The sequence below is a fragment of the Vicugna pacos genome, unplaced genomic scaffold, assembly GCF_048564905.1.
Source record: "Vicugna pacos unplaced genomic scaffold, VicPac4 scaffold_19, whole genome shotgun sequence".
Lineage (NCBI taxonomy): Eukaryota > Metazoa > Chordata > Mammalia > Artiodactyla > Camelidae > Vicugna > Vicugna pacos.
Genome location: NW_027328740.1, coordinates 11,339,378 through 11,352,637, shown reverse-complemented (window position 1 = coordinate 11,352,637; position 13,260 = coordinate 11,339,378). Strand labels below are relative to the sequence as shown.

Below are 13,260 nucleotides of genomic sequence, written 5' to 3'. Positions count from 1 at the left end.
CAAGCGTACTCTGAGTTTGCTGATTTGGAAACACTCCAAAGTGACATAGATCAGAATGCAGAGCTGAGAACCTTTAGAAGCTTCATTTCCACTAAAGGAAGTGTCCTGTGCACTTTCAGATTTGCGAGATCAGCGTAATAAAAGTGAGTTTATGCTAATCGAAATACTATGGGATGGTTTATCACAACCAAAGGCAACCCCTGAAGTTGGAGATATGCCAGACAACACACACAGGAGCAGGACAAGGCATCAATGTCTAGGAGAAATTGTCCTCAGAGAAATCCCATGGAAATGCGTAGAGAAAAGAGACTAAAATTTTCACTTAACAAAGCCCTAGAAGTCTGCATTAGATACCTGATATTACCTGACCAGTAGAGATGAAGAAGTACAGTAAAAGAAACAGGAAGTACCATTTTCAGTTTGAAAGAGACTGGAGGCCCAAAAGATATGCTTTCCCACAACTAGACTGCAAAACGCAACCAGAGCAAGTTTTGAAAACGGATGTGAGGGAAACACTGAAGAACAACAGTGTCTCAGAATCACAAAAGGCAGAATACCAGAAAAGGGGAAGAGAAAGTCCCAAGACAGGCCAAATAATATCAGAAAACTCAATGGATGTGATAATATCAGGGCTAAAATTCAGTCCAAAGCAGACTAGATAATGCAGAGGGACGCGTGAATGACTGTGAATACAGGGTAACAGAAATCCCTCGGTCAGAAGCAGACGTAGGCAAGCAAGGGCAAACCAATGAAAACAATGGTTTTGAATCCTGGGGTAAGACAAGGCATGAAAGATTAGGATTCATAAGAGTCCCAGATCGAAAAGCAAGAGATAAAGGGGCAAAAAATTGTCTGAAAAGTTATCTGTAGAGAAATCAGACTGAAACTTGCTGAAAGCCAAGAAAGAATCATCTATACGAATTCAGGAAGTACACAGCGTCCAAAAGAGGTGGAATCCCTCTAGACCTACCAGCAGCTGTATGATTCAAATCAACAAAGTTCACGAGAATCCCAGTGATGTAAAATGCACCTGGAGGAATCAACATAGTCACCAGAGTACCTCCAGAGGGGTTTCACCTGATATCTCGGCAGCAATATTGCAGGACAGGGATGAGTGCCAGGACGTAGACCATATCCTGAATGGGAAAATACTGCCATCTACGGTAGCCTATGCCACATGACCGCCATTTCTAATAAAGGCAGAGCTAGAGAATTCCACAGACCGGCAAATCTTAAAAGAATTCAGCAGTTCGAAACGTATCCTATAAGAAAGGTTGAGAATTCTACCCTGAATACAAAAGCAGCAAGGTGAAATGGAAAGAAGAAAACCATTACTGGAAATGCAAGAAGAGCATGAGTGGCAAAGAAGAAACAAGAAGAAGGCAAGGAGGACATCAAAACCCTTAAGATGGGAGAGGGAAGCAGGAAATCATAGGTGATTGGAAGCACTATCTAAAATGAATCATCTAATATGACTCTCTGTTTGAAGCGAACGGAGAGATGCATGGCCTGATGTGTTTGCTGAACAAACGAGAAGCAGACAAACAAAGAATCAAACAAACAGACAAGCACGAAAAGGGTACGGTTGGCTGACATATACCAAGGGAACCATGATTATTCCAAAGAAAATACTCAAGGTGATGTCAAGGATCATTCAGCACGCATCGACCCAGTATCGCGGCTTGCATGTACTCAGCACACTTGTATTCGGAAATCAGAGGCGTGCATTTATATTCTTAAATATAGATCCATAAGAGCAAATCGTGGCCTAACCAAAATGCCGATTTGCAATCAAATGGATTCCAGTCCGTGATAAAGACTTGCAAGTCTTCCAAGGGGATGAATGAATGCCATATCCTACCATACGTAGAGAAGAAATTACATAAGCCTATAACAAAGACAAGTAGCTCTGCATAAGTGTACAAAGAGCCAAAGAGACAGACAGTGAAGTGCACATTGGGGTTGGTTTCATTTCTAGGAATTTCAGCCCCCATGAATCCAATGGATCCATGTCCCGAGAGTGCGGGTGTTTCAGCAGAAATCTACCGACGGATATGGATTCTGGGTGTACGGATATTACAGGAACATAAGTCTCCTTTAGTGGGTCTCTGTGTACTGTGAACTGTTAGAAAGTTTAAAGACGTGTGAAACCATCCACTAAACATGGACACACTTCCCTCCGTTTGTACTGTGCATTCAGACCTGAACAAAAGGATAGAGGGAAGAAAAAGGCCCATTGGACGCTAGTGGATAGAATCACATTTTCTTTAGGAACCTCTTGTAGGATGCAGGCCCTCCCCCAACACTGACAAGATGCAGCCACCATTGGGGATGGCAGTTACCGCTTGCATTCCAGGTGGAATGTTGGTGTGTACCGCGAGGCTTGTTGTGGCTGGTGGATCCTAGGTAACCGGGCAGAGTTCTGTGGGTGGATCAGTGTGATGGAGGGGCTGCCGCCCTCTGTGGAGCTTGGCTTAGGTCTTTGGTTCGGGAAGCTGTGTAAGTTCGAGATACTGCTGCTGCCCAAAGACCTGAGTTCACGGGTCAGTTTCCAGAACCTGAGAGGGCAGACAGTGGAAGATCTGCCTGTCATCAGCTTACTGGTGAGGCTCCGAGGTACTCTCAGACTTGCCCAGTCCTGTTGAAGTCGACGTTATGGGAGACACGAAGAGAAGCTGGCCGAAAAGCTGGCTGCACGGATTGAGGAGAGATGCGAACACATTGATGAGGGTTGTTCTGCTGCAATGGAGAATACTGGCATGGAGACAGCTGTAGCGGATACCAGGCTCGAAAGTCATTCATGAGACATAGTGAACCTCGCGGATACTGGCAGAAACATACGGAGTGCCAACGTGGACTTGGGGAAGTTACTCAATTCTCTGTTCCGAGAACGGGTCCAAGATCCCTGACGTCTAAAAGAGAAGAGATGGCAGAGATGATAATAACGCTCATGTTCTTGCAAGAGGTCGTGAGAATCCACACGTCCCAAGGGGCATTTCCAAGCCATTCCGACCAAAATGCACCAAGCCCAGGTAAGCTTTTTCCCCAGGTTTGGGCCTAGCTATCAAGCACTTGCTCTTCCCTCCCCTGCACTCAAGCATCCATTTGGAAGGATCAGTACCTGAGCTGCAATGAAGCCAGTACGAGAAGAGCAAGCCCCTCCTAGAATCAGAGTTCCTCCAGCTTCACACTCTGGGAACAACAGTGAACTCCTTAAAGGTCAAAGAGTCTCGACCAAAATAGATAGGAATTGAATACATAGCTCACACAAAGAAACGATGACCTTCCGCTAGATTCAGCCAATGCTGGGTTTATGTCTTCTCTGGGGTGAAGGGAGTGTGGCAAGTGAGGGGAATCTTTGACTGAACTTGAATATGCCTTGGGCCTCAGTTCTTCAAGACAGTATAGGTAAATATTATAAGTCAGATAGTGAACTGAACTGTAAAAGTCGCCAATGACATTAAAGACACAGAATATGTGGACAGTCTTTCGCTTGAATCAAGCCCCGGGGGCACTATATCATGGGGGTGCAGACTTGGTCGCGTTAAATTGCTTTACCCAACATGATCGGATGACTAAGTGTTCCCATCACTGATAGAAGAACACCTGGTTCTCAATAGACTACCATAGCTGAGGCAGGGTTCTCATAGCTCTAATGCCTCAAGGTGCTTTTGGATTCAAACCTAAATGTATATATTTGGTTTGTTTTCTCTTGTAATTCCCTAGAGGGGGATGTTACCCCTTGAAATGCCAACATTGGCCAGTAGGTGTCATTGGGTGTAAGGGGCACGAAATGCACAAGTGAATCCAAGGTTGGGGGTTATTTCATGTTTCCAATAGGTATTTCATGGTTCCTGTTGGTTTTGGAGGCTTCAACAGTAAAGAGTTGACATGACCCCTTTAACAGTTTGGACTGCTATTTTACATTCTATCTGACAATGTTTTCCTCAGAGCTGACCAAACGTTACCAAAATTGACAAGTCTGGCTTCTAGGTCGATTTAGTATGTTTCAAAAACTAACTTCATTTTCGTATAACTCCCAAAACATGTAAATCAATTCTATTAAACGTTTTAAAGCCTGCAAATGAGATATCAAAACAATGTCAAAACTGGAGTCTTCGGATAATCCCTCCCACCACGGCTGTATAGAAAAAAGAGCTAAACAAATATCACATTTCTGTGAAATATATCTGGAAAGTGTTGATTAGTCGATGCCCAGTTGGCAGAGGAGCAGTGCAACCTGCGCTCACTCGCTCCCATGTACACAGCAATGGAAACATCCACTCACCCAGCCCTTGGCACAGGACACTTGCCGAAGAGAGGTCTGTTATTTCCAAAGACAGGATGAGGCCTCAGAACACCTGGAAGCAGGAGAAGGCAAAGCAGGGAATGGAAACCAGTGCAGGGTCTGACCCCTGGTGATGGAGCAGCAAAGGTGAAACTCTGTTTTACGTGGAGGCACACTCTAAACCGGACAGGAGACTTGGGATTGAAGGTGATGCACTGAGTGTTACAAGAGTGCACAGCAGAGCTTGACTGACAGAACTCCAAGAAACCAGCACAAAATGTCCCCACAATGGATTTTGACACCAAGATCCGAGCTGCCAAATTTGAGGTAGCAGAGGCAGCGGTCAATGAGGGATAGGGCTACTTCTGCTGGCACACGCTGATTCTCAGGCATCTGGAGTGCGTTGTGGGATGTGGTGGGTCCTATCAAGAGAGCAAACCGAACTGTGACCACAATGAGAAAGCAACCACACTGGCGCGTGCGGTTGAGAATATCGATATGTCCCATGGCCACACCCAATGCATCTGCAGGACCAGGGACCAATTTGGCATTTTGACAATAGAGCACGTGTGGGGCTGAATCAGAGGAATCGTGCATGTGGTCTGAGGGATCCAGGGGGCCTTGGGTTTGAAATCAGAATGAAAAGTTTTAGGATCTGCTACATTCATAACCTGGGCTTTGATTACGGTTTGGTTTGAGGCACAGGATGTGCAAAAGCTCTGTGATTGCCTTCGTGTACCCGTGCTACTAGGATGAGAGGACAAGGAAAAGTGGTCAAAGTCCACGGTGTGAGAAGATGAAGCATTTCCTTCAGCATTATCTCCCAAAAGCAGATGCAGCATTTTGGGTGGCACTAACACGGTACGGCATCGAGGACACCAAGGTAGGTCTGCGGGATCATTCCAACAGGCCCTGATGTATGACAACCATAGATATGTTTCCACTGGTGTTTCTGTAGACAGAGAAGCTCTGGGAAGAACTGGTTTCATTGGGACATCCCCATGGCACTAGAAAGCACAAGCGTACTCTGAGTTTGCTGATTTGGAAACACTCCAAAGTGACATAGATCAGAATGCAGAGCTGAGAACCTTTAGAAGCTTCATTTCCACTAAAGGAAGTGTCCTGTGCACTTTCAGATTTGCGAGATCAGCGTAATAAAAGTGAGTTTATGCTAATCGAAATACTATGGGATGGTTTATCACAACCAAAGGCAACCCCTGAAGTTGGAGATATGCCAGACAACACACACAGGAGCAGGACAAGGCATCAATGTCTAGGGGAATTTGTCCTCAGAGAAATCCCATGGAAATGCGTAGAGAAAAGAGACTAAAATTTTCACTTAACAAAGCCCTAGAAGTCTGCATTAGATACCTGATATTACCTGACCAGTAGAGATGAAGAAGTACAGTAAAAGAAACAGGAAGTACCATTTTCAGTTTGAAAGAGACTGGAGGCCCAAAAGATATGCTTTCCCACAACTAGACTGCAAAACGCAACCAGAGCAAGTTTTGAAAACGGATGTGAGGGAAACACTGAAGAACAACAGTGTCTCAGAATCACAAAAGGCAGAATACCAGAAAAGGGGAAGAGAAAGTCCCAAGACAGGCCAAATAATATCAGAAAACTCAATGTATGTGATAATATCAGGGCTAAAATTCAGTCCAAAGCAGACTAGATAATGCAGAGGGATGCGTGAATGACTGTGAATACAGGGTAACAGAAATCCCTCGGTCAGAAGCAGACGTAGGCAAGCAAGGGCAAACCAATGAAAACAATGGTTTTGAATCCTGGGGTAAGACAAGGCATGAAAGATTAGGATTCATAAGAGTCCCAGATCGAAAAGCAAGAGATAAAGGGGCAAAAAATTGTCTGAAAAGTTATCTGTAGAGAAATCAGACTGAAACTTGCTGAAAGCCAAGAAAGAATCATCTATACGAATTCAGGAAGTACACAGCGTCCAAAAGAGGTGGAATCCCTCTAGACCTACCAGCAGCTGTATGATTCAAATCAACAAAGTTCACGAGAATCCCAGTGATGTAAAATGCACCTGGAGGAATCAACATAGTCACCAGAGTACCTCCAGAGGGGTTTCACCTGATATCTCGGCAGCAATATTGCAGGACAGGGATGAGTGCCAGGACGTAGACCATATCCTGAATGGGAAAATACTGCCATCTACGGTAGCCTATGCCACATGACCGCCATTTCTAATAAAGGCAGAGCTAGAGAATTCCACAGACCGGCAAATCTTAAAAGAATTCAGCAGTTCGAAACGTATCCTATAAGAAAGGTTGAGAATTCTACCCTGAATACAAAAGCAGCAAGGTGAAATGGAAAGAAGAAAACCATTACTGGAAATGCAAGAAGAGCATGAGTGGCAAAGAAGAAACAAGAAGAAGGCAAGGAGGACATCAAAACCCTTAAGATGGGAGAGGGAAGCAGGAAATCATAGGTGATTGGAAGCACTATCTAAAATGAATCATCTAATATGACTCTATGTTTGAAGCGAACGGAGAGATGCATGGCCTGATGTGTTTGCTGAACAAACGAGAAGCAGACAAACAAAGAATCAAACAAACAGACAAGCACGAAAAGGGTACGGTTGGCTGACATATACCAAGGGAACCATGATTATTCCAAAGAAAATACTCAAGGTGATGTCAAGGATCATTCAGCACGCATCGACCCAGTATCGCGGCTTGCATGTACTCAGCACACTTGTATTCGGAAATCAGAGGCGTGCATTTATATTCTTAAATATAGATCCATAAGAGCAAATCGTGGCCTAACCAAAATGCCGATTTGCCATCAAATGGATTCCAGTCCGTGATAAAGACTTGCAAGTCTTCCAACAGGATGAATGAATGCCATATCCTACCATACGTAGAGAAGAAATTACATAAGCCTATAACAAAGACAAGTAGCTCTGCATAAGTGTACAAAGAGCCAAAGAGACAGACAGTGAAGTGCACATTGGGGTTGGTTTCATTTCTAGGAATTTCAGCCCCCATGAATCCAATGGATCCATGTCCCGAGAGTGCGGGTGTTTCAGCAGAAATCTACCGACGGATATGGATTCTGGGTGTACGGATATTACAGGAACATAAGTCTCCTTTAGTGGGTCTCTGTGTACTGTGAACTGTTAGAAAGTTTAAAGACGTGTGAAACCATCCACTAAACATGGACACACTTCCCTCCGTTTGTACTGTGCATTCAGACCTGAACAAAAGGATAGAGGGAAGAAAAAGGCCCATTGGACGCTAGTGGATAGAATCACATTTTCTTTAGGAACCTCTTGTAGGATGCAGGCCCTCCCCCAACACTGACAAGATGCAGCCACCATTGGGGATGGCAGTTACCGCTTGCATTCCAGGTGGAATGTTGGTGTGTACCGCGAGGCTTGTTGTGGCTGGTGGATCCTAGGTAACCGGGCAGAGTTCTGTGGGTGGATCAGTGTGATGGAGGGGCTGCCGCCCTCTGTGGAGCTTGGCTTAGGTCTTTGGTTCGGGAAGCTGTGTAAGTTCGAGATACTGCTGCTGCCCAAAGACCTGAGTTCATGGGTCAGTTTCCAGAACCTGAGAGGGCAGACAGTGGAAGATCTGCCTGTCATCAGCTTACTGGTGAGGCTCCGAGGTACTCTCAGACTTGCCCAGTCCTGTTGAAGTCGACGTTATGGGAGACACGAAGAGAAGCTGGCCGAAAAGCTGGCTGCACGGATTGAGGAGAGATGCGAACACATTGATGAGGGTTGTTCTGCTGCAATGGAGAATACTGGCATGGAGACAGCTGTACCGGATACCAGGCTCGAAAGTCATTCATGAGACATAGTGAACCTCGCGGATACTGGCAGAAACATACGGAGTGCCAACGTGGACTTGGGGAAGTTACTCAATTCTCTGTTCCGAGAACGGGTCCAAGATCCCTGACGTCTAAAAGAGAAGAGATGGCAGAGATGATAATAACGCTCATGTTCTTGCAAGAGGTCGTGAGAATCCACACGTCCCAAGGGGCATTTCCAAGCCATTCCGACCAAAATGCACCAAGCCCAGGTAAGCTTTTTCCCCAGGTTTGGGCCTAGCTATCAAGCACTTGCTCTTCCCTCCCCTGCACTCAAGCATCCATTTGGAAGGATCAGTACCTGAGCTGCAATGAAGCCAGTACGAGAAGAGCAAGCCCCTCCTAGAATCAGAGTTCCTCCAGCTTCACACTCTGGGAACAACAGTGAACTCCTTAAAGGTCAAAGAGTCTCGACCAAAATAGATAGGAATTGAATACATAGCTCACACAAAGAAACGATGACCTTCCGCTAGATTCAGCCAATGCTGGGTTTATGTCTTCTCTGGGGTGAAGGGAGTGTGGCAAGTGAGGGGAATCTTTGACTGAACTTGAATATGCCTTGGGCCTCAGTTCTTCAAGACAGTATAGGTAAATATTATAAGTCAGATAGTGAACTGAACTGTAAAAGTCGCCAATGACATTAAAGACACAGAATATGTGGACAGTCTTTCGCTTGAATCAAGCCCCGGGGGCACTATATCATGGGGGTGCAGACTTGGTCGCGTTAAATTGCTTTACCCAACATGATCGGATGATTAAGTGTTCCCATCACTGATAGAAGAACACCTGGTTCTCAATAGACTACCATAGCTGAGGCAGGGTTCTCATAGCTCTAATGCCTCAAGGTGCTTTTGGATTCAAACCTAAATGTATATATTTGGTTTGTTTTCTCTTGTACTTCCCTAGAGGGGGATGTTACCCCTTGAAATGCCAACATTGGCCAGTAGGTGTCATTGGGTGTAAGGGGCACGAAATGCACAAGTGAATCCAAGGTTGGGGGTTATTTCATGTTTCCAATAGGTATTTCATGGTTCCTGTTGGTTTTGGAGGCTTCAACAGTAAAGAGTTGACATGACCCCTTTAACAGTTTGGACTGCTATTTTACATTCTATCTGACAATGTTTTCCTCAGAGCTGACCAAACGTTACCAAAATTGACAAGTCTGGCTTCTAGGTCGATTTAGTATGTTTCAAAAACTAACTTCATTTTCGTATAACTCCCAAAACATGTAAATCAATTCTATTAAACGTTTTAAAGCCTGCAAATGAGATATCAAAACAATGTCAAAACTGGAGTCTTCGGATAATCCCTCCCACCACGGCTGTATAGAAAAAAGAGCTAAACAAATATCACATTTCTGTGAAATATATCTGGAAAGTGTTGATTAGTCGATGCCCAGTTGGCAGAGGAGCAGTGCAACCTGCGCTCACTCGCTCCCATGTACACAGCAATGGAAACATCCACTCACCCAGCCCTTGGCACAGGACACTTGCCGAAGAGAGGTCTGTTACTTCCAAAGACAGGATGAGGCCTCAGAACACCTGGAAGCAGGAGAAGGCAAAGCAGGGAATGGAAACCAGTGCAGGGTCTGACCCCTGGTGATGGAGCAGCAAAGGTGAAACTCTGTTTTACTTGGACGCACACTCTCAACCGGACAGGAGACTTGGGATTGAAGGTGATGCACTGAGTGTTACAAGAGTGCACAGCAGAGCTTGACTGACAGAACTCCAAGAAACCAGCACAAAATGTCCCCACAATGGATTTTGACACCAAGATCCGAGCTGCCAAATTTGAGGTAGCAGAGGCAGCGGTCAATGAGGGATAGGGCTACTTCTGCTGGCACACGCTGATTCTCAGGCATCTGGAGTGCGTTGTGGGATGTGGTGGGTCCTATCAAGAGAGCAAACCGAACTGTGACCACAATGAGAAAGCAACCACACTGGCGCGCGCGGTTGAGAATATCGATATGTCCCATGGCCACACCCAGTGCATCTGCAGGACCAGGGACCAATTTGGCATTTTGACAATAGAGCACGTGTGGGGCTGAATCAGAGGAATCGTGCATGTGGTCTGAGGGATCCAGGGGGCCTTGGGTTTGAAATCAGAATGAAAACATTTAGGATCTGCTACATTCATAATCTGGGCTGAGATTATGGTTTGGTTTGAGGCAGAGGATGTGCAAAAGCTCTGTGATTGCCTTCGTGCACCCGTGCTACTAGGATGAGAGGACAAGGAAAAGTGGTCAAAGTCCACGGTGTGAGAAGATGAAGCATATCGTTCAGCATTATCTCCCAAAAGCAGATGCAGCATTCTGGGTGGCACTAACACGGTACGGCACCGAGGACACCAAGGTAGGTCTGCGGGATCATTCCAACAGGCCCTGATGTATGACAACCATAGATATGTTTCCACTGGTGTTTCTGTAGACAGAGAAGCTCTGGGAAGAACTGGTTTCATTGGGACATCCCCATGGCACTAGAAAGCACAAGCGTACTCTGAGTTTGCTGATTTGGAAACACTCCAAAGTGACATAGATCAGAATGCAGAGCTGAGAACCTTTAGAAGCTTCATTTCCACTAAAGGAAGTGTCCTGTGCACTTTCAGATTTGCGAGATCAGCGTAATAAAAGTGAGTTTATGCTAATCGAAATACTATGGGATGGTTTATCACAACCAAAGGCAACCCCTGAAGTTGGAGATATGCCAGACAACACACACAGGAGCAGGACAAGGCATCAATGTCTAGGAGAAATTGTCCTCAGAGAAATCCCATGGAAATGCGTAGAGAAAAGAGACTAAAATTTTCACTTAACAAAGCCCTAGAAGTCTGCATTAGATACCTGATATTACCTGACCAGTAGAGATGAAGAAGTACAGTAAAAGAAACAGGAAGTACCATTTTCAGTTTGAAAGAGACTGGAGGCCCAAATGATTTGCTTTCCCACAACTAGACTGCAAAACGCAACCAGAGCAAGTTTTGAAAACGGATGTGAGGGAAACACTGAAGAACAACAGTGTCTCAGAATCACAAAAGGCAGAATACCAGAAAAGGGGAAGAGAAAGTCCCAAGACAGGCCAAATAATATCAGAAAACTCAATGTATGTGATAATATCAGGGCTAAAATTCAGTCCAAAGCAGACTAGATAATGCAGAGGGATGCGTGAATGACTGTGAATACAGGGTAACAGAAATCCCTCGGTCAGAAGCAGACGTAGGCAAGCAAGGGCAAACCAATGAAAACAATGGTTTTGAATCCTGGGGTAAGACAAGGCATGAAAGATTAGGATTCATAAGAGTCCCAGATCGAAAAGCAAGAGATAAAGGGGCAAAAAATTGTCTGAAAAGTTATCTGTAGAGAAATCAGACTGAAACTTGCTGAAAGCCAAGAAAGAATCATCTATACGAATTCAGGAAGTACACAGCGTCCAAAAGAGGTGGAATCCCTCTAGACCTACCAGCAGCTGTATGATTCAAATCAACAAAGTTCACGAGAATCCCAGTGATGTAAAATGCACCTGGAGGAATCAACATAGTCACCAGAGTACCTCCAGAAGGGTTTCACCTGATATCTCGGCAGCAATATTGCAGGACAGGGATGAGTGCCAGGACGTAGACCATATCCTGAATGGGAAAATACTGCCATCTACGGTAGCCTATGCCACATGACCGCCATTTCTAATAAAGGCAGAGCTAGAGAATTCCACAGACCGGCAAATCTTAAAAGAATTCAGCAGTTCGAAACGTATCCTATAAGAAAGGTTGAGAATTCTACCCTGAATACAAAAGCAGCAAGGTGAAATGGAAAGAAGAAAACCATTACTGGAAATGCAAGAAGAGCATGAGTGGCAAAGAAGAAACAAGAAGAAGGCAAGGAGGACATCAAAACCCTTAAGATGGGAGAGGGAAGCAGGAAATCATAGGTGATTGGAAGCACTATCTAAAATGAATCATCTAATATGACTCTATGTTTGAAGCGAACGGAGAGATGCATGGCCTGATGTGTTTGCTGAACAAACGAGAAGCAGACAAACAAAGAATCAAACAAACAGACAAGCACGAAAAGGGTACGGTTGGCTGACATATACCAAGGGAACCATGATTATTCCAAAGAAAATACTCAAGGTGATGTCAAGGATCATTCAGCACGCATCGACCCAGTATCGCGGCTTGCATGTACTCAGCACACTTGTATTCGGAAATCAGAGGCGTGCATTTATATTCTTAAATATAGATCCATAAGAGCAAATCGTGGCCTAACCAAAATGCCAATTTGCAATCAAATGGATTCCAGTCCGTGATAAAGACTTGCAAGTCTTCCAAGGGGATGAATGAATGCCATATCCTACCATACGTAGAGAAGAAATTACATAAGCCTATAACAAAGACAAGTAGCTCTGCATAAGTGTACAAAGAGCCAAAGAGACAGACAGTGAAGTGCACATTGGGGTTGGTTTCATTTCTAGGAATTTCAGCCCCCATGAATCCAATGGATCCATGTCCCGAGAGTGCGGGTGTTTCAGCAGAAATCTACCGACGGATATGGATTCTGGGTGTACGGATATTACAGGAACATAAGTCTCCTTTAGTGGGTCTCTGTGTACTGTGAACTGTTAGAAAGTTTAAAGACGTGTGAAACCATCCACTAAACATGGACACACTTCCCTCCGTTTGTACTGTGCATTCAGACCTGAACAAAAGGATAGAGGGAAGAAAAAGGCCCATTGGACGCTAGTGGATAGAATCACATTTTCTTTAGGAACCTCTTGTAGGATGCAGGCCCTCCCCCAACACTGACAAGATGCAGCCACCATTGGGGATGGCAGTTACCGCTTGCATTCCAGGTGGAATGTTGGTGTGTACCGCGAGGCTTGTTGTGGCTGGTGGATCCTAGGTAACCGGGCAGAGTTCTGTGGGTGGATCAGTGTGATGGAGGGGCTGCCGCCCTCTGTGGAGCTTGGCTTAGGTCTTTGGTTCGGGAAGCTGTGTAAGTTCGAGATACTGCTGCTGCCCAAAGACCTGAGTTCACGGGTCAGTTTCCAGAACCTGAGAGGGCAGACAGTGGAAGATCTGCCTGTCATCAGCTTGCTGGTGAGGCTCCGAGGTACTCTCAGACTTGCCCAGTCCTGTTGAAGTCG

The 13,260-nt window shown here is 45.2% G+C and overlaps 4 long non-coding RNA genes across 4 annotated transcripts; all 4 read right to left on the bottom strand.

Moving 5' to 3' along the window:
* Window positions 1–2,467: 2,467 nt before the first annotated feature.
* On the bottom strand, window positions 2,468–3,385 carry LOC140693495 (uncharacterized). The gene is made up of 3 exons (XR_012069249.1): window positions 3,122–3,385; window positions 2,842–2,912; window positions 2,468–2,739 (listed from the first exon to the last, which is right to left on the bottom strand). It is a non-coding gene; the product is annotated as an uncharacterized lncRNA (long non-coding RNA).
* A 1,254-nt stretch (window positions 3,386–4,639) lies between these two features.
* On the bottom strand, window positions 4,640–7,882 carry LOC140693489 (uncharacterized). The gene is made up of 2 exons (XR_012069243.1): window positions 7,648–7,882; window positions 4,640–4,710 (listed from the first exon to the last, which is right to left on the bottom strand). It is a non-coding gene; the product is annotated as an uncharacterized lncRNA (long non-coding RNA).
* Window positions 7,883–7,962: 80 nt separating this feature from the next.
* On the bottom strand, window positions 7,963–8,690 carry LOC140693472 (uncharacterized). Its single transcript, XR_012069224.1, has 3 exons — window positions 8,427–8,690; window positions 8,147–8,217; window positions 7,963–8,044 (listed from the first exon to the last, which is right to left on the bottom strand). It is a non-coding gene; the product is annotated as an uncharacterized lncRNA (long non-coding RNA).
* Window positions 8,691–9,944: 1,254 nt separating this feature from the next.
* On the bottom strand, window positions 9,945–13,209 carry LOC140693485 (uncharacterized). The gene is made up of 2 exons (XR_012069239.1): window positions 12,953–13,209; window positions 9,945–10,015 (listed from the first exon to the last, which is right to left on the bottom strand). It is a non-coding gene; the product is annotated as an uncharacterized lncRNA (long non-coding RNA).
* Window positions 13,210–13,260: the final 51 nt, after the last annotated feature.